The sequence below is a fragment of the Rhinatrema bivittatum genome, chromosome 1 (genome assembly GCF_901001135.1).
Source record: "Rhinatrema bivittatum chromosome 1, aRhiBiv1.1, whole genome shotgun sequence".
Lineage (NCBI taxonomy): Eukaryota > Metazoa > Chordata > Amphibia > Gymnophiona > Rhinatrematidae > Rhinatrema > Rhinatrema bivittatum.
This window is the reverse complement of record NC_042615.1, coordinates 331319884-331343838: the sequence shown is the minus strand read 5'-3', so window position 1 is coordinate 331343838 and position 23955 is coordinate 331319884. Positions and strand designations below refer to the sequence as shown.

At 44.7% G+C, this 23955-nt stretch overlaps 1 protein-coding gene across 1 annotated transcript in view; it reads right to left on the bottom strand.

Moving 5' to 3' along the window:
• PPM1K (protein phosphatase, Mg2+/Mn2+ dependent 1K) overlaps nucleotides 1-13026 on the bottom strand; it is a 74582-nt gene extending 61556 nt beyond the window's left edge. Inside the window, exon 1 of the mRNA XM_029597950.1 lies at nucleotides 12877-13026. The gene's annotated coding sequence lies outside the window, so the exon portion shown is untranslated. The remainder of the gene's footprint in view (nucleotides 1-12876) is intronic.
• Nucleotides 13027-23955: the final 10929 nt, after the last annotated feature.

Genomic DNA, 23955 nt, shown 5'->3' with positions numbered 1-23955 from the left:
AAAAAAAAAAAAGGACAGGGCTTTTCAACTCAGAAAAGAAACCCAGGAAGCTACATTAGCCCACATTAAGAAAGACAAGCTTTAATATTAACTGAAACAAACGCTTAAGGATGACAGCCCTTTCAACAACCTTGTGAACAGTGGAAAAGAAAGTTTTCACAGTTTGGGGAAAAAAAAAAAAAAAAATTGGCTTTGTTCCAGTGAGCAGGTGACCAGAGGGGATTCCACAACTAAAAACTTTCCAGCTATCACAAATCATCCGATAATTGCTCAGCACTGTCATAAATATGCAATTGCACAGCATATGTAGTGTAGGAGCTGACAAAGCTCGCTATGAGGCCTGGGACTTCTATTGTCTTTGAATGTCCTCCAATTCTTCCTTGCCTTCCCTCTCAGCACTCTCCCCACTTATTGTGCTACTGTAGACATGGGTCCTGTGAGCTAGGAAAGAAAAACCATTCTAACATATAGGCACCTGATTAAAACTTTTTATAAACTTTTTTTTTTGCTCTCCCCCCTCCGATCATGTTTTTCTTTACATTCCCTTTCCCCTGCTTCGAGGTACCCTCCCTCTCTCCTACTCCTGCTTTCAGAGGCCCTCCCCCTCCAGACATTCTTCTTTTCCCTTCCCACAGCCCAGGATTAGTTAGGGCTCAGCTGGCAGCTGCCCCATTTCCTCTCCCTGGCTTGGGCTCTGCCAGCATTTCTTCCACTGGGCACCAAGCCCTAGGTTTTAAGCACTAAGGCTTTCCCAGTTCTGCCGGTAAGGATGCTGCACCATGACCAAAGAAAAAAGTAGAGTAAAGGAATGTACATAGGTTATTTTCTGTTCCAAGCCTAATCTCCAATTACTCCCTACTACTGCAAATGCTAATATCAAATACTCTGCTCCAGCGTACTCCCTCCTTTCAATTTCAAATACCAACTATAGTGTAACATGTGACTCACCAGCAAGTTAACAAAATCACGTTCTAATGAGTCAAAAGGTATTTAAACTAAGATCACTTGCCTTGTAATATTCCAGTAGCTGTACTAGGATTAAAGTAATACAGTTATCCATTAACAAAAACAGACAGATCCATCTTGCTCTGTATTTTATTCCCGTTTCTGAGGGGCTATTTCAAGTTTTTGAAATGCTTCTTAACTAGCCACTAAGGGCTTAATTCACCCAATATGAAGCCAAGAAGATCAGGATGAACAGCTGTTTGGTAAGAAAAAAATAAAACTGTCAAATAAGGTCATTCAAAAACTAGAGCTCAGCCTATGTAGGAGGATGAGTAGTTTCAAACTGAGTATTAATGGAGTATATCATGAAACATTTTGGGCAGGCCCAGCACAGAGATGCAGAATGCATTAGCTGTTTTAATGCAAATTGTTGAGGTGATGTCTCTCCTCTACAGAAAAAAAAAAAACACAACACACAAAACAGCAGGGAAACCATACTGAGCATGAAGTAGTCATATCAGTATAAACTAAGGACAAGAAGCTTAGAACACATCCTAGGTGCAGTACCCTCCTCTCTGCCATTAGAAGAATGGGCTGACACCATTAATTACCACACTCTGGGCTCTTTTACAGCTAGGAAGAGGCAGCATGCAGAATTACACATGTTCTCAGAAACAGCTCCAACACATTTAAAAGACACCACTGGCAAATCTCTCTTGTTCTTGCAAGATGCTAAGAGAAGAGCCCAGGTGCTTGCATGGATCAGAGCACAAGGCTGAGGTAATATTTTTTTTCCATGGTGCCAGGGAATAAAAGGGTTTGAAGTCTGGGGTTTTTTTTGCTTATTTTTATTATGCTTTCTCTGTTTTAATTTGGATTTTGTATTTTTAATTTTTATCTTTTTATGGTTTTGAGCTGTGAGAGAGTGCAGTTATGCTTGTATAATGCAATGATGTATATTTAATGCCATAATCTGCTTTGATAGTATAATTTGACTCTGGGAGACAAAATACAAGTCAGTCAAGCCACTGCAACCAAAAGCAGCACTTCTGTTGTGGGGTTCATCATCCCCCCCCCCCAAACTCCCTCAGTACAGCAATTGGCAAGTATGCCTTTCAACCTATTAGATGGACTAGAACCCTCCTCACTAGGGTCCTGCAGGCAAAAATGACTGGCCATAGTGGTCCATTGAGCTCAGCAGGTATCAAGGTGACTCCTGGATGGGAGAAACCCATAAGGTTCATTCGGGAACTACTCTGGAAAGGCTCCCTCGTGAAACAGATCTGCTGTGCCTTAGAACAACCTAAGGAGAGTGCTGCCGCTTGACCGGCTCATGGAGCTCACGAGGAACAGAGCGCATCCACCAGAAGTGGTGACATCCCTTCCCCAGGAACTGAGAATGAGGAATACCCCTTGTAGGGGTGGACAATCGCGCATCCAGAGGGGAGCCCATAAGGGTTGCCCTGGAACCCAGCCAAATCTCCCCTTTCGGAAGGGAGAGTAGTAATGGGAACTGGGGCTTCCCAATCCCAAAAAACCTTTCAACTCTCCAATTAGAGTTGAGTGACAATCACTGATCGCTGAGGTTCAGAAGCAACCAATCCACCCTGGCAACTGCCCTCAGATGAGGTAGGCCACCACAGTAATCAACTGAGAAGGCCCAGCAAAAACAGTCCCAATGCTACTGTTCCCCCCTGCCCTGGCCTCCCAGGAGAGCACAGATTCAAAGAATCAAGGCTCCAGTTCAGAGATAAACATGCCAGGGATGGAGCTTCAGGGGCTTTCCCACAAAAAGGGGTAAAAAGCATAGTCCTCTGAGGAAGGAAAGGACACCCGACACACCCTCCCGATGTCTACTCCCCTTAGGGTTTGATCAGGAATAGTCCTAGGACAGTCCTGTGGCTGTGACACACAACCTATTGTGCTCGCCACGAGGAAAAAAAAACCCCAAAACAACACACGCAACATACTCACCAACCCACATAGCAGGGGGCAACTGGAAATAAAATCCCTGTGCTATAGAAACCTGTTGACCAGTACTCATACAGTGGTCTCCACTTGCTAGAGCACGTAGCTACGTGCTGCCAAAAGGCAAATCAGAGTGTGCGATGATGCCTTCCCCACCAGCATTCCCAGCACTTTGCAGTGCAGGACTGACGAGGAGGCTAAGACCATGACATGATGATGGCAGAACCCTAGCTTAGCTCAGAATTGCAGAGACAGGGAGAATGCCGCCTGCCATCGCTCGAGGCGCTCAGACTATGTCTTGCTGTACCTGACCACACATGCCATGCTCCACTGTCACAGTGGAGTGAACAGGAACACTGTAATGACTGTGTTCCCAGTACCCTGGTGCACTGGGTATGGCACGGTGGAGAGTGGCATCCTCCCCTCCAGAACCTCATAACCCTTCAAGAGGCTGGACACAGCCCTTGAAACTGTGTCAGGAATGGCTCACTTTCGTTTCCCCTCACAGAACGACAGCAGTGAATTCCATGGCGACAGACAGTGCCCATGGAGCCCTGCGGCCATCTGACAACATCCAGTGATGCCCACAGAAGCGACTGCCCATAGCACTATCGCTCACCAACAAAGGGTCACATCAAGGGCACCAAATGATGCAGTAGACAGGATAGACAGACCGTACATAGCGCCATCCCCAGCATCACAGGTGCCCACAGACCTAGACTGCCCAGCAGCATCTATAAGCCCCTGGAGACCAAAGCATCGATAGACTGGCGTACCAAGGATGCGAGGGTTGCCTGCAGGCAGAGGCTTTGCAGCGCCCAACACGGCTCATTGATGCCCAAAAGGAAACCAATGACTACCAATACCATCAACTGTTCCCCTCGGCTCGTCTATTCGTCTGGGGGCGTCGATGCTGCAAGCACGATGGTATCTCTCACCAGCAGGCATGGCAGACGAAAGCCTTGCAAGTGCACGAACCCAGATGGGGCCTTTCGATGCCCCCCGATCAACGGCACAGGGCCCCTGAGATAAATCGGCATCCAAGATGCCCAATAGCCTTAGCCCATGATGGGACAAGCACGGTGCTCCTCAGTGCACTGTCAGGATGCCGCCAAAGGAGCTTCGAGGGCACTGGACCACTGCGCCTGGATCCTTCAGCACACCACAGTGCCTTGAGTAGATGGCGATCCCCAGCGCTCGATCCATCCCAGGCTGAAATCCCTGTTGCCCAAGAGCTTCAGTGGGCATTTGATGGCTCCCAAGAGCTCTGGTGGATGCTGCCTCGAGGAATGACCAGGGTGCTCAATTGCGATCCCAAAGCCTTATTGGTGGTGCTCGATATAGTCAGGAGCAGCAAAGAAAGGCATCTGTGGCCAACACACCCGATGGCCTCTATGACAGCTGTGCACCCCGATGGCATTGAACATGCCAATGGTATTGGGGCAGTTCTGCATCATGTTAGCATCAAGGCCAAGCCTTGCCGATGAGAGGCCAATCATCATGACAGCCTTGAGGGTGGCCTCAACCACTGGGGCCACACACCTCGATGGAATTGAGGGCATCTGTGATACTGATGGCACACCCACAAGGCATCAACATCGAGGTCCGTCCCCGATGCTATTGAGAGGAACTATGGCGCTTGGATGGCAGACCTGGTTCCTGACGCTAAAGGATGGTGCTTGCTACTCCACCACATCGAGGCCTGAGGACTCAATGACTCCGGTGCATCAAGACTCCATGTCCACAAGATGCCTACAGCACAGAGGCCCTTACAGTATCAAGGGCATCCCAGAACAAATAGACAGCGTCAAGGGTGACTATGGTGCTCAATGGAAATCCTGGTCCCTGATGTGGTCTTGACATCAATGTGTCAGATCAACAGTGCACTGGTCCCAGGATGTGCATGGGCAACAGTTACTGGGCATGGCACCTAAGGTGTGGCAGCAAGCTGCTTGCTCAGGCTCCTACTCACCCTCTCTCCTAGGGAGAATGCACTGCCATCGCTGGCAAGCAGGAGAGGAAGCTACGTCATGCAAGGCTCCTGCCTGTTGACACTTTTTGAATGTGGGGAGAATGAGGTCTCCCCCCCACGAATGGTTTGGTCCTCAATCTCTTCACCGTCTGACCTCCAGCGATGTCAATCAATCAATCAGTGAAATGGCATGGAACTTCTGGGTAGAACTCAGGGAAGTCCCCAGGCTCAGCGGCCTACATGGATCACCCAAGGACTGCACTCAAGTCAGTCCTGCCAGCACTGGACAAAGAGGTACAAAAACAGACAGAGCAAGGAGAAGACATGGATACTAATCTGCAGGTGCAGTTTTTTGTTGTTTTTTTTAAAAGGCAAGAAATAGACTGCACAGTGACTAAGGCCCACCATGTGGCTGGCAGACAGAGGAAAGAAGAAAAAAGGGAAAAGAAATGGAACTACCAAAAGGTAAAGGAAATGGCTGCAGCTCTAGAAAAATCACTCACAAAGATTGAGATAGAGAGCAAAACTAAATGCCATGAGCCACACAGTTCTGCAGGAAGGAAAAAAAAAAGACTGAGGGACGCTGCCTAGGGGACAGGGTGGTAGATACAGCTGCACATGCTCGGTAGGGCATGTTTGAGAGTTCTAGATTGTTTGAGATTAAAGTTCTGTGCCGGGCTCCATCCGATGTCACCCATGTGTAAGGACTACCATCCTGCTTGTCCTCAGAGAAGGAGCAGGAGTCTGCAGCAAGGAATCAAGGAAGCAGAAACAAGAACAAAGTGAAAAGATGGGGCAGGTAGATAATGCAACCATGTTAAGACAGCTAAGAGCAGAGAGAGGAGGCCCCCTTGAGAATCCTCTATCCATGACAATGGGGCCAACATTCAGGTTCTTGATGGCTAAGGTTTTTCCTAACACATTAAAAACCATTTTGTTCATGGAAGCATTTTAGGAGCTAATGTCAATGAGGTTGCAGAGGTGGTATGATGGTTCAGCAGTCTATGCAACTTGAAAGTTTAGTCATAGTGACATTTATACAGCCAACAAATGGTTTGGTAGTGCAATGATATGAAGACTTGTTTATTATGTTTTATCTTGTATTTATATATATTATCTGTTTTACTTGGAATCCGCTTAGCATGAAGGTCATAGGTGGAGTACAAATGTAACCAACCAACCAACCAAACGGCTGAAGCCCCAGAAAGTGTTACTAAAAACACACCAAAGTAATGGATAACCCACAATGCAAACTGGACGTCATCCTCCAGTCCTAGAAGAGCTGTGGAGATAGAAAGGGTAAAATTCATGGGAAACTGGAACAAACCCAGTACTTACCTGCGTACAGAGCATGAATATCTGTCTCTCTAGAATGTAAGTATATGAATGTACGTTTTTAAAATCACATCCACAAAAATGGTGGGGCCAGGCAGCTGGCCATGACACAAACTCATCAGTTTCAAAAATGACTGAAATGCCAATCCATTGTGACAGGTCCAGGTGTGAGGCTGCCCTCTCTTTCCTTTAGTTTTTCAAAATTTGGAAAAGGTACTGATGGGACGTGCATTTCTTTGGGCCATTTGAATCCTCTCCCTGTCCATGCTGTGCCACATTTTTGTAAGCGTAGGCATGCCTTGGGCTTTACGGCTGCTTTTACAAGCCCTAACTATGAGCATGGCTATGGCCACACTGCTTTACTGGTGTTAGAAATTACCACCATATAACCTTGAGCCTGAATTCTGGAGTCAAATTTTATATTCTAAATAAAGCCAGACCTGACACTATTATCTAACAAAGTAGGTCATTCATGAACACAAACTAGCCTATAGATCTTAGAATTTTTTTGCTATGTAACATTACAGTACCTATAAATACTGCTTGTATAAAATGTTTTTATATATATGACTGAGAATGGCACTGCCACTTATTTTTAAACTGAAAACCTTGTTAACAATGAGGGGTTAATAAAACATGGATCCCCTTTTACAGTCAATTCTGCTGTCCAATTTAGGAATTTTCTTGCTCAGCTGTTTTCATCCCACTTCAACTTTCCTTGTGACCTTCATTTTCAGTTTCTATATTTGGTCTAGGAATTTCAGTGTTAAAATGTAAAAAAGAAAAGTGCAAAAATGACCGTTCTAACAAACGGGAGAAAAATCAGTAGAAAAGTCATTTTTCTACCAGTTAGTTATAATATTGAAATTCATGGGATAAATTAAAACTGAAAAAAGTCCCTTTATGGCTCCCCTCCCCATTAGTCTTTCCTTCCCAGACACACTACCAGTTAGCTCAGGGTCCTGTACCTATCTTGAAATACATTTCAAAGAAAGGAGAACCAAGATGACATATCAGTCACTTAGATTCTCTGTTTCTCCAGCCTCTTCCTTTGCATACTCCTCTCTCTACTACATCCAGGATATATAAATCACAAGTAACAATGGCTATGTTGGTTTATAGCTTGCACTGCAATATATAATTCTCTTGGCTATTCCTCCTCCCTTCTACCCCTCTTATTCATTAGAATTCTAGCTGGGAAATTCAACTTGGAACACTCTGCAGTTTCTAGCTGACCACTTGTTTCCAACAGACCCAGCCAGCACATTGAGCAACTCCAAGTTAATTTGTAGCCAAATAAAAGTATTTTTTGTCAAGCCTCGCTTCCCACACTTACGCTGCATCAATCCTTATTCTTATCAGGCTCACTTTAGTCCTGGTATCTCCACCACCTGGTATCTAAATCTACATTTATATCCTCCTGTCCCTCTCAATACATTTTGCATGAAGTACCTGGTTGTGTTTCTTTTTTCCTAATCTGGATTACCTGTTGCTGCGTTAGTGTACTCGGTGACAAGTAATAAATATTTTTTTTTGGTGTAACACAAACTGTTGTGTCTACATCTAGCTTACAGATTTCCAAAATAGAGCTCTCATTTCCTCAAAGCAGAAATTGAAAACATGTCGAGGTCCTTGTTATGTCTATATACACAATGCACCAATAACTTGTGTCTATTATCTATGCATATATATTTCTTTACAGCAGTTTATAACATGTTCATTAGTTGGTGCTTGCCTATATATTTTAACATATCTAAATGTTTTGATGGTTATATCCAAATCCAGTAGATTTTTCTGGTACAACTCATACTTCTATTTTCATGAACCATGCAAGTAAAGCAAAAGCTACTTGCCTATAGTAGATTTTCTCCAAGGACAGTAGGATAATCAGTCACACACATGGGTGACATCCAATGGCACCAAAGATGGTCTTGAGCATTCTGGAAAAACCAAAGGCATGAAATTTCCTACTCAAAACGCCACCTGTTCCCTTCATCCTGCTTGCTCTCACAGAAATTATTTTCCCTGTTTACAACATATTAAGATATAGAACCAAGTACACTGTGAGCAATATTACTTGGAAGAGGACTCCCACTTGCCCCTCAGCGACTCCATCTTGTGCTAGCAAAAACTAAGCAATAAAGTCACAAAGTACCCTCTTAGAGCTAGCCAACATAATTGCTCTACCAGTGTAGAACAAGCAGGAGGTTCCCAGCAGCAGTAGCCCTCTTTAAAAAAGTTATGTCACAGTAAAAAAGGAAAAAAGAAAAAAAAAAAAAAGTCAGCTTGTGGGGAGCTGGGGGGGAGAGATACTAAGTCAGTGGCACATGAAATATGATGAGTGGGCATTTCATTTAAGTAAAAAGCATCTAAATGTGAAATGCATTCAGCAGCCCACCTGCATCAACTTTCATTTCATAAAAGGGCAAAAAAACACCCCACAAAATGGCCAAACAGCAATGTTTTATTCTAGGCTAGTCAAAGCCAGGTTTCAGAAAGAGCGTGCCAAGTCTGATGTACTGTAACGTTCTTACAGCTGTGCTCACAGACTCCAAATACAGCCAACAAAATCTGATTCTCAGACAAGCAGATTTACAAGCAGTAAGACCAAAAGAGAAGAAATAAAATGCTGGCTCTCTTCTTCCTGGGTTAGTACTGGGGCCCACGGTCTTCTTTTGTGCCCAGCCATGCTCCTTCCCAACACCATATCTAGAATTTGGGGGCAGTACAGAGGACAAAAAACTTTAAGAGTAGACAAACCATACCAAATGCAGCAAGAAGTTATTTCGTAAAGCAAAATTGCCTTTCACATTAAGAATCTCTCCTCACATGACCAATGCGCGTATTCTAAAACCTGATCGGGCACTGTGGCCCTACAGAGCCACAGCTTTAAAGTGGGACTGTCCCCCTTTGTTCAAGGATGACAATCAAAAGAAGCCAAGAGAATAAATATAATGTATTCAAAATCAGTGCTAAGGTACACCTTGTTATTGCCAAGTTAAAATTTGATTTTGCTGATATTCTAAACTTACACCCTCTTATTGTAAAGCTGCAATTAATTTATGTTTATTAGATACTTTAATATGCTGTAAATTGCTTTGGGGGAATCTCAAAAAGGCAAGTAATAAATCAGGGGTCTGGAGCATAGGACCCAAGTGCAAAAGAGCAAGGAGAAATCCAAAGAATGGATGGCAAATGTGCATTCAAATCCCATACAGTCCAGTACTTTACCCGAAAGGTGGCATGGATGTGTCACTAAATCCTCCCACCAGGGGAAAGGCGTGACCTAGTCACTAGATCACAGAGCAAGTCATTCTGTGCCTGTGCCTGGGGACACTCAACAGTAATTACACAACAACTAACCATCCCTATTCAACCACTCTGGCAGCTTTCTGTTGCCATGCCATCCACTCCACAGGTGGCCGTGCAGATGCTTCAGCGATATTAGAATCAAAAAATGCTATTGCGCTATCTGAATGAAAGTTACTATCTAAAATCAAATCATTACTATTACTAAACATTAGTATAATAAGACATTGCATGCCGACACAGCTCAGCAAAAAGAGGGTAACATAATAAACAATATCAGATAACCCAAAATGGTCCATCCAGTCTGCCCAGCAACTTTAGGGTCATAACCAGCAGTCCATGCAGGTTACCCCCCATACACAAGTGTTCCATCTAAAGTTACCAGAGATTACCCCATGCCTTCATTTCCATGCCCTTGTGAATTCCATTACCATTCTTGTCTTCACCACCGCCTCCAGGAGGGCATGCCATGCATCCTCCGCCCGTTCCGTGAAGACATTTCTCAACATTGTTCCTAGAGTATCATATCATGGAATTCTTCTAGTCCTACAATCTCCTTTCCAGAGGTTTGACTCTCTTGCATTAATACCTTTCAGGTATTTAAAAGGCTGTTATCTCACCTATATCACTCTCCTCTTTGATAGCAGGGGTGGAAAGAGGTATTGGATTCAGACAACCACCAACACAGGCCCTGACTTTTACAGCCTGGGGTACTGATACATAAGGGGAAAAGCCCAGGACTGCTGCAACAGCCAAATCCATAAGCAAAGCACATCAAACAGCACAGTCTGAATTTTTTTTTTTTTTAGAAGGCTCACCACCCAATACGAGAAAAATGGGGGAAGCCTACACAAGATGGCAGATACTACCATAAGAAACTTGCTGGGCAGATGGACCATTTTGGTTCTTTTCTGCCATCATTACTCCACAGTATATTTATTTAGATCCTCCAGTCTCATCTCTTAAGTCTTTTGGTGCAGATCCCACACCATTTTGGTTGCCTCTCTCTGTACTGCTTCCATCCCATCTATTCTTTTTGGGATTCGGTCTCCAGAACTGAATACAGTACTCCAAGTGAGGCCTCAAAAGACCTATAGAGGGATATTACCCCTTCCTTTGAAGGTAGGAAAAGCCCTATTTTTGCAACTGGCACAAGAGTTTTTGCCTCTCTTCAATTGTCCATTGTAACATGTACATGAAACTTTCCTCAGCTATTTAAAAAAAACAAACAACAACTCCCTTCCATGAATTTGCTAAATTTGTTTTGAAAATAAGACAAACAGGAACTGTAACATGGCCCCTAGCAAAGCTTTCATACATAAACAAACGAATGCTAAATAAAATCAGTTTTATCATACTGATAAATATCACTGTCACTGATAGCCTCATTTGTTGCTGTTTCTTGTTTATACATCTTAAATACACTGTAAGCTCTAAGGTTCAAGGATTTCTCTTTACGTGCATCTGTAAAGCACAGCCTAACAAGCACTTTGAATGTATCACTTCACCAGCTTCTGTGTTAAGCACTGCTATTTGGCTTAGCCTCAGAGTGAACTACTTTTGACATATGTAGTCCATAACACACACTAACTATATTCTTCAACAAGAGGATTATTAATTTAAAAAAAAAAAAAAAAAAAGAGACAGTACTTTAATAAAATTTTTAAAGGCATATATGCATGGTTAGTCAAAGGTCAATCTAGAATCATTTCGGTCTCACTGCCATTCATCTAAATGCTATCATGCTTATAAACGGAAGCAGAGAACACCATATATTAACCTCTGGATATTCTCACCATTTAACCAACCATACCCATTTTAAACAGTAGTAGCTTCAGGAAAGAGACAATTCTAACCTCAAACAACTCTATTTATATTACCTATCAAGTATTCTAAAGAAGTGAGCCATCTTTGACAACAGCTTGTGACTGTCTTAAGACAAGCTGTCAGGCTATGATAGAGAAGGCTAAGAAGTTCAAGAAGATGTAGCACGCACCTACTCACTTTTCAAGCCCAGCAAGTCTATGAATTCTCTACCACGGTAAATAGAATATACTGTAGTTCCTGAAACCCCGAGAAAATGCTAAGGGCCTGATTTACTAAGCTTGTCCCCCACCCCAGCACTAGATACAAAATAGTAAAAAGCCTTGCTAAAAATCAAGCTCTAAAGTCTCCTTTGCCCTTCAAAAAGCCTTGAGAGGTTTGTTTTATTCATGCAATGGGAGGAATGCATCCCTAAACAAGGAACAGGACACTGCAGCATCTGCACACAACCCAAGTTTTCTATGAAAACACACAGCATGCTGAAACCCGATGTAGTCTTGCAAACAAAAACAAGGTTTTATATATTTAAAAGGATATTTGAATTTAAGAACATGTGATTTCTTTCACTAATCAAATAAACTCCCTATAGTCCATAAATAATTATTAACCAGGTTGGCTTGGGGAAAGCCACAATTTATCCCTGGGAGCAAGCCTGCCTGGTACTGGTACTGCCTGGTACTACCAAATAATCTGGACTGGCCACTGGGCTCAATGGACCTTTGGACCATCTGCCTCTGGATGGCACATCTTACCTTGACTTTTTAAATCTACATCTTAAAACTCCCCATACCCCCCAGATGTTAGCTCGAATCGTTCGTCAATTTGCAAGATATGTGTTTCCAATTTGATTAGTTGGGATGGAGGGAGGGATATTAACTTTACGCAAAGCTATACACACTACACGTGTGCTTGGGCTGCCCATATAAAACCGGAGCTACTGCTTCCGCTTTCTGCATCTGCCAGGCTGCGTTTGCAGTATACCATAAACTCCTCGGAGTCTCCCAAGATTGTATAGCCTGAAAGGAGAGTCTCGCCAGCCCCAGGCTCAATCTGCTTATATTAGGTGGTGTTGCAGGGCTAGCAACCCACCCCAGTTCAACTGATAAAGATAAGTCCGTCCTGCTTTTGCAATTCTGTATTTCTTATAAAAATATCAGGAGAGCAGCTCCATGCATGCAAGGGAAGGGGAGGGGAGGGGGGGGCAAAAGCAGGCCTAGATCATCCAGTTTGGGTGACCTGCGGCGATATAAGAGATCTATACGTTAATCCCGCTGTAATCAAGTCGAGCGCGTAAGGCAGTCACCAGTCTTCCGCCATCATCTGCATAAAAGAAAACAGCACCGAGGGGGAAGCGGCTCCTAACGGCTGGCTCTGCCTACCACACCCCCCCCCCGTCGCCGCTCGCGCTCTAGCACGGGAGCTACGATCGCCGCTCGCTTCAAAAGGCACAAACATTCCTTGCAACCCCACCGAGGAGTCGACGGCGAAAGCAGCCTGCGCACGCGCCAGAGCTCCTAACCTACCTGCCCGAAACGTCCACGCTAACGGGACACGAAGGGATAGCGCGTGCAGCCACCTCCCACTCGTGAGGAATTCTAGAAATCCTGCGCTTTCTCTCTAGACAGTGACGGAGAACTCCGCCCAATGGCGCTCTGATGCAGAAGCCCCGGCCTCCTTCCTAGCCAATCAGAGAGCACAGAAGGACAACGTAGCCGCTTCAGTCTGCCAAGTACCGGCTTCAGTAAACTAAATGAGTGATGGTGGTGCTGGCCATTTGGAAAGAAGGATCCTTAGCACACCTCCGCTGCCGTCCAATCGTCGCTCTCTGCCGTGGTTGGTGCCAATCAGCTTGCGGCGTGACGCCCGCAGAGATGACGTTGCGCGTGGTGTTCGATTTGGCTGGGACGCTGGCGGTGCTTGTTGTTAGTGCAAGCGGGCAGTGAGTGGTAGCGGTCCCGTTGTGCGAGGAATAAGCGCGCCTGATTACAAATCTACGGCGAAATGGCACAAAAAGGAGTTAGCTCAGGTTTGAAACTCGATGGCCGTTCGGCCAGTCGTCAAGGCTCTGTGTTGCTGCAATATACAATCAAATAATCATCATAAACCATATTCAGGATTTTTAAATATTTTTTTTCTTGCCAGCTTGCGTTATTTGCGGATCTCTGACCACAATCAATACATCCAGCTGGCTTGGTTTACATAATGTCTTCTATCTTATATTTTGCTGCAGGTAACAAGTAATATGGTTGCCATGTTAGTCCACCCATCACCAAACACCCAATTACCATACCCCCTTCACCGCTTATCACTTTGGAATGCCTTTTATAGTTCCCCTACAATAGTCACGTGTTACATCATCTTTTGCTCATTCAAATTCTGACTGAAGAAAATAGTTTTAAGCTGTCAAACGCTACTCAAAATGTATTAAGGTAGTCCTATAAAAAGGTAGCACCTAATATAGTGTTCCCTGTACCTACCCGGATCATTCCAGACAGTGGGTTGAGCCTCCTGTCCAGCAGATGGTCAGAGAAAAACTGAAAGGGTATCCTATATCAGGACAGTGCTCTCCCTGCAACCCTCAGTATTTGTCTCCAGGGAAGAGCTGGTGAAACTGAAAGTGGACAAAGCCATGGGGCCTGATGAAGTTCATCCCAGAATACTGAGGGAGCTCAGAGATGTGCTGGCGGGTCCGCTGTGTGACCTGTTCAATAGATCCCTAGAAACGGGAGTGGTGCCGAATGATTGGAGGAGAGCGGTGGTGGTCCCGCTTCACAAGAGTGGGAACAGAGAAGAGGCTGATAACTACAGACCGGTTAGCCTCACTTTGGTGGTGGGAAAAGTAATGGAGTCACTGTTGAAAGAGAGAATAGTGAACTATCTACAGTCAGGAGAATTGCTGGACCAGAGGCAGCATGGATTCACCATTGGAAGATCCTGTCAGACAAATCTGATTGACTTTTTTGACTGGGTAACCAAGGAATTGGATCAAGGAAGAGCACTCGATGTCATCTACTTGGATTTCAGCAAAGCTTTTGACACTGTCCCGCACAGGAGACTGGTGAATAAAATGATAAGCTTAGGAGTGAGTGCTGAGGTGGTGGCCTGGATTGCAAACTGGTTGACGGACAGAAGACAATGTGTGATGGTAAATGGAACTCTCTCTGAAGAGAGAGCGGTTTAAGCGGTGTACCGCAGGGATGGGTGTTGGGACCGGTCCTTTTCAATATCTTTGTGAGCGACATTGCGGAAGGGATAGAAGGTAAAGTATGTCTTTTTTGCGGATGACACTAAGATCTGCAACAGAGTGGACACGCCGGAAGGAATGGAGAGAATGAGACGGGATTTAAGGAAGATGGAAGAGTGGTCGAAGATATGGCAGCTGACATTCAATGCCAAGAAGTGCAGAGTCATGCATATGGGGAGTGGAAATCCGAATGAACTGTATTCGATGGGGGGAGAAAGGCTGATGTGCACGGAGCAGGAGAGAGACCTTGGGGTGATGGTGTCTAATGATCTGAAGTCGGCGAAACAATGTGACAAGGCGATAGCTAAAGCCAGAAGAATGCTGGGCTGCATAGAGAGAGGAATATCGAGTAAGAAAAGGGAAGTGATTATCCCCTTGTACAGGTCTTGGTGAGACCTCACCTGGAGTATTGTGCTCAGTTCTGGAGACCGTATCGCCGAAGAGACAGAGACAAGATGGAGGCGGTCCAGAGAAGGGCGACCAAAAAGGTGGAAGGTCTTCATCAAATGACTTATGAGGAGAGATTGAAGAATCTAAATATGTACACCCTGGAGGAAAGGAGGAGCAGAGGTGATATTTATTTATAGTATTTCCAGACCGGGAGTTCCTGTATAGAATACATATCACCCCGGTTTACAAGGAACTCAAACTATCGCTTCATTTAGCGGTTTACATTAAACGGGTTTACATTGCAACACGTTATAACAAATTTACAATAAAGAATGCAATTGCTAAACAAGATAAAGATCAAGAAACAAGGAACAGTTAAAATAGATAAATAAACAGTTAAAAATAGTTGTAATAACATGTGAGTTAATGAATGATATAATTGTATGAGTAGATACAGTTCAGAATTGATATGATACAGACTTTCAGATACTTGAAAAGTTTTAATGATCCAAAGACAACGACAAACCTTTTCCGTAGGAAAAAAATCAGCAGAACCAGGAGTCACGATTTGAAGCTCCAGGGAGGAAGATTCAGAACCAATGTCAGGAAGTATTTCTTCACAGAGAGGGTGGTGGATGCCTGGAATGCCCTTCCGAAGGAAGTGGTGAAGACCAGAACTGTGAAGGACTTCAAAGGGGCGTGGGATAAACACTGTGGATCCATAAAATCAAGAGGCCGTCAATAAAGAGTGGGTGGCTCGCCAGAATGATGGCTACTGCCTGGAGATAATACCCTTATTCAATAAACATACACATGGTTACTGTGACTCCAACATCGCTCTAAGCTACAACAGCAAGAGGAAATGTGGAAAAAAGGATTCGCACTCACAAAGCGGGGAGTAGCTGGCTTGTTACGGCGGTTACTACCCCAAACCAAATAAGCCTGATACTTCACTTTCAATGCATATCCAGCATAGCTCTCTGCTTCAACGGCAGGGGAGAAGAAAAACGGATACTTCACGCATATCCAGCATAGCTCTCTGCTTCAACGGCAGGGGAGAAGAAAAACTGATACTTCACGCATATCCAGCATAGCTCTCTGCTTCAACGGCAGGGGAGAAGAAAAAAGGATTCGCACTCACAAAGCGGGGAGTAGCTGGCTTGTTACGGCGGTTACTACCCCAAACCAAATAAGCCTGATACTTCACGCATATCCAGCATAGCTCTCTGCTTCAACGGCAGGGGAGAAGAATAACTGATACTTCACGCATATCCAGCATAGCTCTCTGCTTCAACGGCAGGGGAGAAGTAAAACTAATACTTCACGCATATCCAGCATAGCTCTCTGCTTCAACGGCAGGGGAGAAGAAAAACAACCAATAAGGGCTGAATAACATAGTCTGGGTAAAACAAATAAGCATGGGTGTAGCTTGCTTATTGCGGCGGTTACTTCCCCTACTACCCCTAACTAATCAAGCTTGATATTTCACTTGGATGCAGCTCCATCACTGCTCTCTACATTAATGGTGGGGGTGGAAGGGAAATAGAACCAAAGAGCTAAGAGAAACAGATAAGTATGAGAAAAAAATGTGTGAAGCTTGCTGGGCAGACTGGATGGGCCGTTTGGTCTTCTTCTGCCGTCATTTCTATGTTTCTATGCAGACGTGTGATCCTGAGGCTCCCCACTTTTTGCTGTACTGCCTTTCTCTTGTGGCAAGGCTGTTCTCTTGCTTCTTCTTTCTCAAAATCAAGCAAGTATTAACTGTACAAAAAAAAAATTATAAGAGGTTTATCTCCACAGGAGACAGCCTTGTCTCCTAGCTCTTACAAGGTCTTAGGGGGGATTTTTCCCCTTGAGTGTTCAGCCTAGGACCTTCTATTCCCGGTGTTCCTCTATTCCCCTGCCAGGGATGATACTGGTGGTCCAGTCACTCCCCCTTTGTTGTGCCTGGCTGACCCTGGAGATGTGCATGCCTCAGGTCCCTATACAGAGAGGGTTAATGCCTCTGCTTTTCTGAAAAAAAACCCAAAAACGAGAGAAGTTATATTTTTAAATAGTAACAAGCCAGGCACTTCTCGCATTTGTTTTTCTGGCCTGCAGGCAGTGGAAAGTACGGAGCGTGGCTGCTTCATTGGCTCTCGACCTCCATGCAGGCAGGCTCAGCTGATTTCCTTCTCTCCACGGCAATAAGCGCTGCCGATGCCGTGCTCAGCTGTTTGTATAGCCTGCAGAGAGCCTGCTTCCGCGACAGGCTTTGCTCTGTATGTTTGCCCAGAGGGAAGGGACCCTCCGTGGCAATGGGAAAATCAGCAACCCGGGGTCGGGCCATTAAACGTGCAGCCAGGCCGCCTCATGCTGAATAAACTGCAGGAACGGTGGACATTTTGTGCCCAGAGACCGCTGCTGATTCGGAGCCTCAGGGGGGAGGGGTGCCGGATTTCTCTCACTTACTGCCCGATTTGAGCCCCGCCCCCCCCGACTCCTCCCACGGGATTTCTCCCCTGGAGATCAGAAAAGCACAACACTGTTTCTCACCGGAGTTTGTGCTGTTGCTACATAAATCCTACCTGGCAAGCTTAGAGGAGCAGGAGGATCCTTCCCTGGCACCCCTCACCCCCCGGCTAAGATCCCTCGGGCAGCCACCGGTCATGGGGCCTCAGATTCTGCAAGTACCTAGAGAGTCAGGACAATGCCGGGCGTGCCTGATCCCCCTGACCCTCCTCTGTCCTCGCTCCCGCCTGATCCGGATCAGGATCTGGATTTGTTGCTCTCAAACCCGCCCGTGGAGGGCGATGACCTGCGGGTTCTAAGGTTATTTAAACGGGAAGAGCTTGATCCATTGATCCCTTTTGTCCTGGATGAACTTGGGATCGAGGTTCCGCCTGAGGAATCAGCCAGTGCCTCCACCACACACACTGTAGATCTGGTCCTGGTGGGGATGAGAGCTCCGCCTCATACCTTCCCGTTTCATTCCATGTTGATGCAGCTCCTTCTTCGGGAATGGGAGACTCCCGAGTCTGGGCTCTGAGTGGGAAGAGCAATGGATAAACTTTATCCCCTGCCTGAGCAGGCTCTTGCGATGCTTAAGGTCCCCAAAGTAGTTGCTTCAGTGTCCGCTGTCACCAAACGCACCACCATTCCGGTAGTGGGATCAACGGCATTAAAGGATCTTCAGGATCAGATGTTGGAGATGCATCTCAAGAGGATCTTCGAAGTCCTGGCGCAGGGAGTCCGGGCGACAGTCTGTAGCAGTCTCATGCAATGGGCAAGCCTCAGGTGGGTCCAACAATTACTCAGCACCCAGGAGCTTCCGGCTGCAGAGGCCGAACAGGCGGAATGGTTGGCAGGTGCAATTGCGTATGGCACTGATGCCCTCTACGATCTCCTCTTGGTGCAGGCCAGAGCAATGGTCTCCGCGGTGTCGGCAAGAAGCCTGCTCTGGCTGCAACATTGGGCTGCAGACTCCTCATCTAAATCACAGTCGGGCACTCTCCCCTTCAAGGGTAAGTTGCTTTTTGGAGAGGACCTGGAGCAGCTTATTAAATCCTTAGGTGACAATAAGGTTCATAAGCTGCCTGAGGACCGTCCCAAACAGTCCAGGTCATTTTTTCCTTCGCGCTCCCGCTTCAGGGGCCAACGCAGGTACAACAAGCCATGGGGATCTAAACATAGGTAGCCTAGGTTTGGCTCCTTTACAAAGATATTGTCTTAGAATAATATCCAATATAAGAACATGCCATACTGGATCAGACCAAGGGTCCATCAAGCCCAGCATCCTGTTTCCAACAGTGGCCAATCCAGGACATAAGAACCTGGCAAGTACCCAAAAACTAAGTCTATCCCATGCTACTGTTGCTAATAATAGCAGCGGCTATTCTCTAAGTCAACTTAATTAATAGCAACGACCCACCTCCATTCGAGCGCAAGCATGGTCTCATTCCTTTTGAGGACGTTGATCCTTCCGGGATAATAACCCTCAGGGTCTGCCGAGAAGTCCTCACAATGAGATGCAGCCGGCCCATTCCTCCGATCCCGCCTTAGGTGGACGTCTGTCCCTTTTTCTCGAGGAACGGACCAAAATTACCACAGACCAGTGGGTCCTAGAGGAGATCGAAGGAGGCTACATGTTAGAATTTGCTTGGGATCTGCCGGACCCTCTCCCTGCGGAAGGCGGAAGTTTCCAGCGGTGTGTCAGACTCTCCTCAGGCTTCAGGAGCTCGGGGCCATAGTCCCTGTTCCCCCAGAGGAACAGGGGTCCAGCCAGTACTCCCCAAGAAGGACGGATCCTTCCAGCCAATCCTGGATCTCAAGAGAGTCAACAGGCCACTCAAGGTGCCTCATTTTTGGATGGAGACCCTGCGGCCAGTAATAGCAGCAGTTCGCATGGGCGAATTCCTTGCCTCCCTAGACCTCACGGAGGCCTACCTTCACATCCCGATCTGCAGGGAACACCAGAAGTATCTTCGCTTCAACAACCTGGGCCAGCATTTTCAGTTTCAGGCGCTCCCATTTGGGCTCGCCACCGTTCTTCATACATTCACCAAGGTCATGGTGGTGGTGGCAGCCTTCCTCTGGTGGGAGGGAATCCTGGTCCATCCCTACCTGGACGACTGGCTCATCTGGGCAAAGTCGGAGACACTCTGTACGGCAGCATTCAGCAGGGTGCTGTCGGTTCTCACTTCCCTCGGGTGGATAGTCAACTTCTCCAAGAGCAACCTTGAGCCCTCGCAGGTCCTGAAGTTCCTAGGAGCGCGCTTCGACACCCGGGTCTCCAAGGTCTTCCTGCCCAGGGCCCGAGCGCTCAAGCTCATGAAGTAAGTACAACATCTCTTGTCTCTGTTGGTGCCCATGATGTGGGACTACTTCAAGTGCTGGGCTCCATGGCCTCAACTATATATTTGGTTCCCTGGGTATTTGCACATGTGCGTTCCTTACCAAAAGCTTTGCTGGCCCGCTGGAAGCCAGTCTATCAGTTTCCTTATAATTTATATTTTGCTGCAGGTAACAAGTAATATGGTTGCCATGTTAGTCCACCCATCACCCATCACCAAACACCCAATAACCACACCCCCTTCTCCGCTTATCACTGGAATGCCTTTTATGGTTCCCTTATAATAGTCACGTGTTACGTCATCATTTGCTCATTCAAATTCTGACTGAAGAAAATAGTTTTAAGCTGTCAAACGCTACTCAAAAATGTATTAAGGTAGTCCAATAAAAAGGCAGCTCCTAATATAGTGTTTGTTTTGTTTGTATTTCTTAACCTTTATTTCGGTGAAAATTGAATTATTGATAATTTCCCCAGTGGCTAACTTGAATTATAATAATGACGGCAGAAAAGGACTAAATGATCCATCCAGTCTGCCCAGCAAGCTTCTTATATCTGCTGTGTCCTGCAGGTTACCCTCAGGTTTCTCTTAAGGGTGATTACTACTGCTCCATGCTGTTACCCCAAGCCTTATTATAAGGGTAATACTGCATACTTGACGTGCTTTGCTTTTGGAATTAGTTCACTTCACTCAAGTCACCAACTCAAAAGCATGTCCACATCATTCTAGGCATACTTCATTTTGAAAAATAAGCATGAAATTTATTGAGAGTTGACACTGAGTTTCAGCTGAGGTGTTAATGAAACTTAGTGGTCGTGTCCATCAACTGTTGAATACTGCTGAACAAATCAGTTTTATGGTTGGACTTTGTCTCAATGAGCTCTGAACTATTTCTCAAAGAATTAAGCAACTGATGTGTATTGCTCACTAAAAACATTTATATAAACTGGCATACATTTTGCTTGCCTTTAGGAGTAAGGATTCTTGTTTTAATAAATATTGCACTTGTCACTCCCTTTACTAAGAATGAATTTAAAAAAAGATTCATTCATGCTACTACATATGTTATTAAATATATCATTTTATATTTTTCACTTTAGGAGAAGGAATTCCAAAAGCATCTCTACCATATATACATATATATATATATATATATATATATATATATATATATATACACTTCAACCATTGTGTACATGAAATTGGTAAGTATTCTGTTCTGTTATTTGCATACTACTGTCCTAAAAGACACAAAGCTGTTTACAGTATGTGCACAATGAACATATAAATCCCTCAAGAGAAACCCAATTTTCTACCTCTATTCTCAGTAGGCAAAAATAGCTATCTTCCTTACAGTCTAAATACTACATATAAAAGTATCCACCCCACATTCCCATATAAAACTCTCCCAATTAAAATCATATAAAATGGATGATGTTCCAACAAAATCAACAATAAATACACTCCCACAATATACAAATACATAATGGTAACCCCTCTTCTGCAGTATGGTGTAGAAAGTTAGTAGAGGCAGAAAAAGAGAGAAGGTCTTGGAGAGCCTTACTAAATGATATTTTATATGGAAACCTCAATACACTTTGAATGCAATATCTACAATTTCACCAGTTTGCTATATAAAAGTGAAGCTGCAAGTCGAGGTGTTTTGTAAGGGAAAAGAAATTACAGAACTAGAGGCCAGATGTCTGAAGGGGTTTCTCTCAATTTGTATCTATGAGGAAAGTATATAGTGCATATGGTCCTGTGTTTGAAAACAAACACCATCAATTTACAGTAATCCTGCAGAACCGGTTTTTAGTATAGTGTTTAAAAAAAAAATCTTTAATCCTGTGAGTGATTGAAACTTTTCCATTTGTTGCTGTTATCAGATACTAAGCATCAACAGCGTGCACAATGTGTGTAGGGAACTGAAAAAAATAAAAATAAAAGAGGTATACAAAATAACCAAGGGGTACAAACTGCAAAGTAACAAAAATGAAATGAGTTAGGTGTCACAGGTTGCCACTCCCCCTGACCGGTCTTTGGGACATGCCGTTTGGACACAGGCACTTGCAGTAAAAATAGCTTTATTTCAGACATCAGTATTCACCTTACATTTTTAAGGTTCAACTCTTTTTCTGAGAACCAGATCATCCCAATAAGATCCTTGGCACTTTGCTAAGGGTGAGCCCAATTCCCTAGGACCATATATAACCTACTACCCAGGTGCACCATTTGCAGTTTCAAATCCCTCTCTTTTAACTACCCTGGCAAAAAGCTAACCGCTTTGTAATTTTCCCAAGCTGTATCTCCCAATTATTAACACTGCTTACTATGACTGCTGCTTTCACCTTAATTGCTCCACTGCAAAAAGTCACTAAACTACATTTCTCAGCAGCCTTGTGCTTCCTCTTCCATCCGGCTTTACAATCCCCTAGTCAAAGTTTATTCAGGGTTTTTTCCCCCTTTGAAAGATTATTCTGTATGGACTCCACTTTAGAGCTCCCTCTGCCTCCTGTTTTATCTCATCTGGCTGCTTCAGCTTGTGTGAAACCCCTGCTTCATCACATACCTTAAGAACATAAGAAATTGTTATGCTGGGTCAGACCAAGGGTCCATCAAGCCCAGCATCCTTTTTCAACAGAGGCCAAACCAGGCCACAAGAACCTGGCAAGTACCCAAACACGAAGAAGATTCCTTGCTACTGATGCCAGTAATAGCAGAGGCTATTCCCTAAGTCAAATTGATTAATAGCCGTTAATGGACTTCTCCTCCAAGAACTTATCCAAACCTTTTTTAAACCCACTAACTGCATTAACCACATCCTCTGGCAACAAATTCCAGAGCTTAATTATGCATTAATTGTGCATTAATTGTGAGTGAAAAATTTTCTCCGATTAGTCTTAAATGTGCTACTTGCTAACTTCATGAAGTGCCCCCTAGTCCTTCTATTATCCAAAAGTGTAAATAACAGATTCACATCTACTCGTTCAAGACCTCTCATGATTTTAAAGACCTCTATCATATCCCCCCTCAGCCGTCTCTTCTCCAAGCTGAACAGCCCTAACCTCTTCAGTCTTTCCTCAGAGGGGAGCTGTTCTATTCTCTTTATCATTTTGGTCGCCCTTCTCTGTACCATCTCCATCGTAACTATCTTTTTTTAGATGCGGCGACCAGAATTGTACACAGAATTCAAGGTGCAGTCTCACCATGGAATGATACAGAGGCATTATGACATTTTCCGTTTTATTAACCATTCCCTTCTTAATTCCTAACATTCTGTTTGCTTTTTTGACTGCTGCAGCACACTGAGCTGACAATTTCAAAATATCCACTATGATGCCTAGATCTCTTTCCTGGGTGGTAGCTCCTAATATGAAACCTTACATCATGTAACTACAGCAAGGATTATTTTTCCCTATATGCAACACCTTGCACTTGTCCACATTAAATTTCATCTGCCATTTGGATGCCCAATCTGCATCTTGCAAAGTTCTCCTGTAATGTATCACAATCCACTTATGATTTAACTACTCTGAATAATTTTGTATCATCCTCAAATTTGATAACCTCACTGCTTTTGAAAGTGTACTTGCACACTTACCCAAAGTTGCTCCCTCTCTGACTTTCCTTGGAGAAAATTCGGAGAAAGGCTTTGTAAGCTGTCAACTCTTATCTTTCAAGCCTATGTTTACCCTACAATGTGTCTTCTTTCAGACTTATTGAAGGTCCACCAACCTCTTACTAGTAGACATAGGGTCTATATTACAGTCATCTGCTCCATTCTTCCTACTCTCCTTCCTTCTAGGCATCTGTAGAAAGATCTTTTATCTTGTAGTCTTATTAGCCTCCTGTCAGTTACCTCTGCTATGGTTGTGGGGTCATCTTTAGGACCTGTATTTTCCTTCAAACGTGGCCTCTTTCCTTATGACCTAAACTCTGTGTTGTGGGCACCCCTTGTAGCTACGTATTCCATGGTGAATGTGTGCGGGAAGCCCTGGGAAGGGGTGTAGAGGCGTGAACGCTTTCTCCTGTGTGAGTGTGAGCCCCTAGTCCATGAGATAACTCAGGGAGGAACCCCAAGATACCCCGAGGATAGGAAATCAAGTGCGAGTTTGGACACAGTTCAAACTCATGAAGAA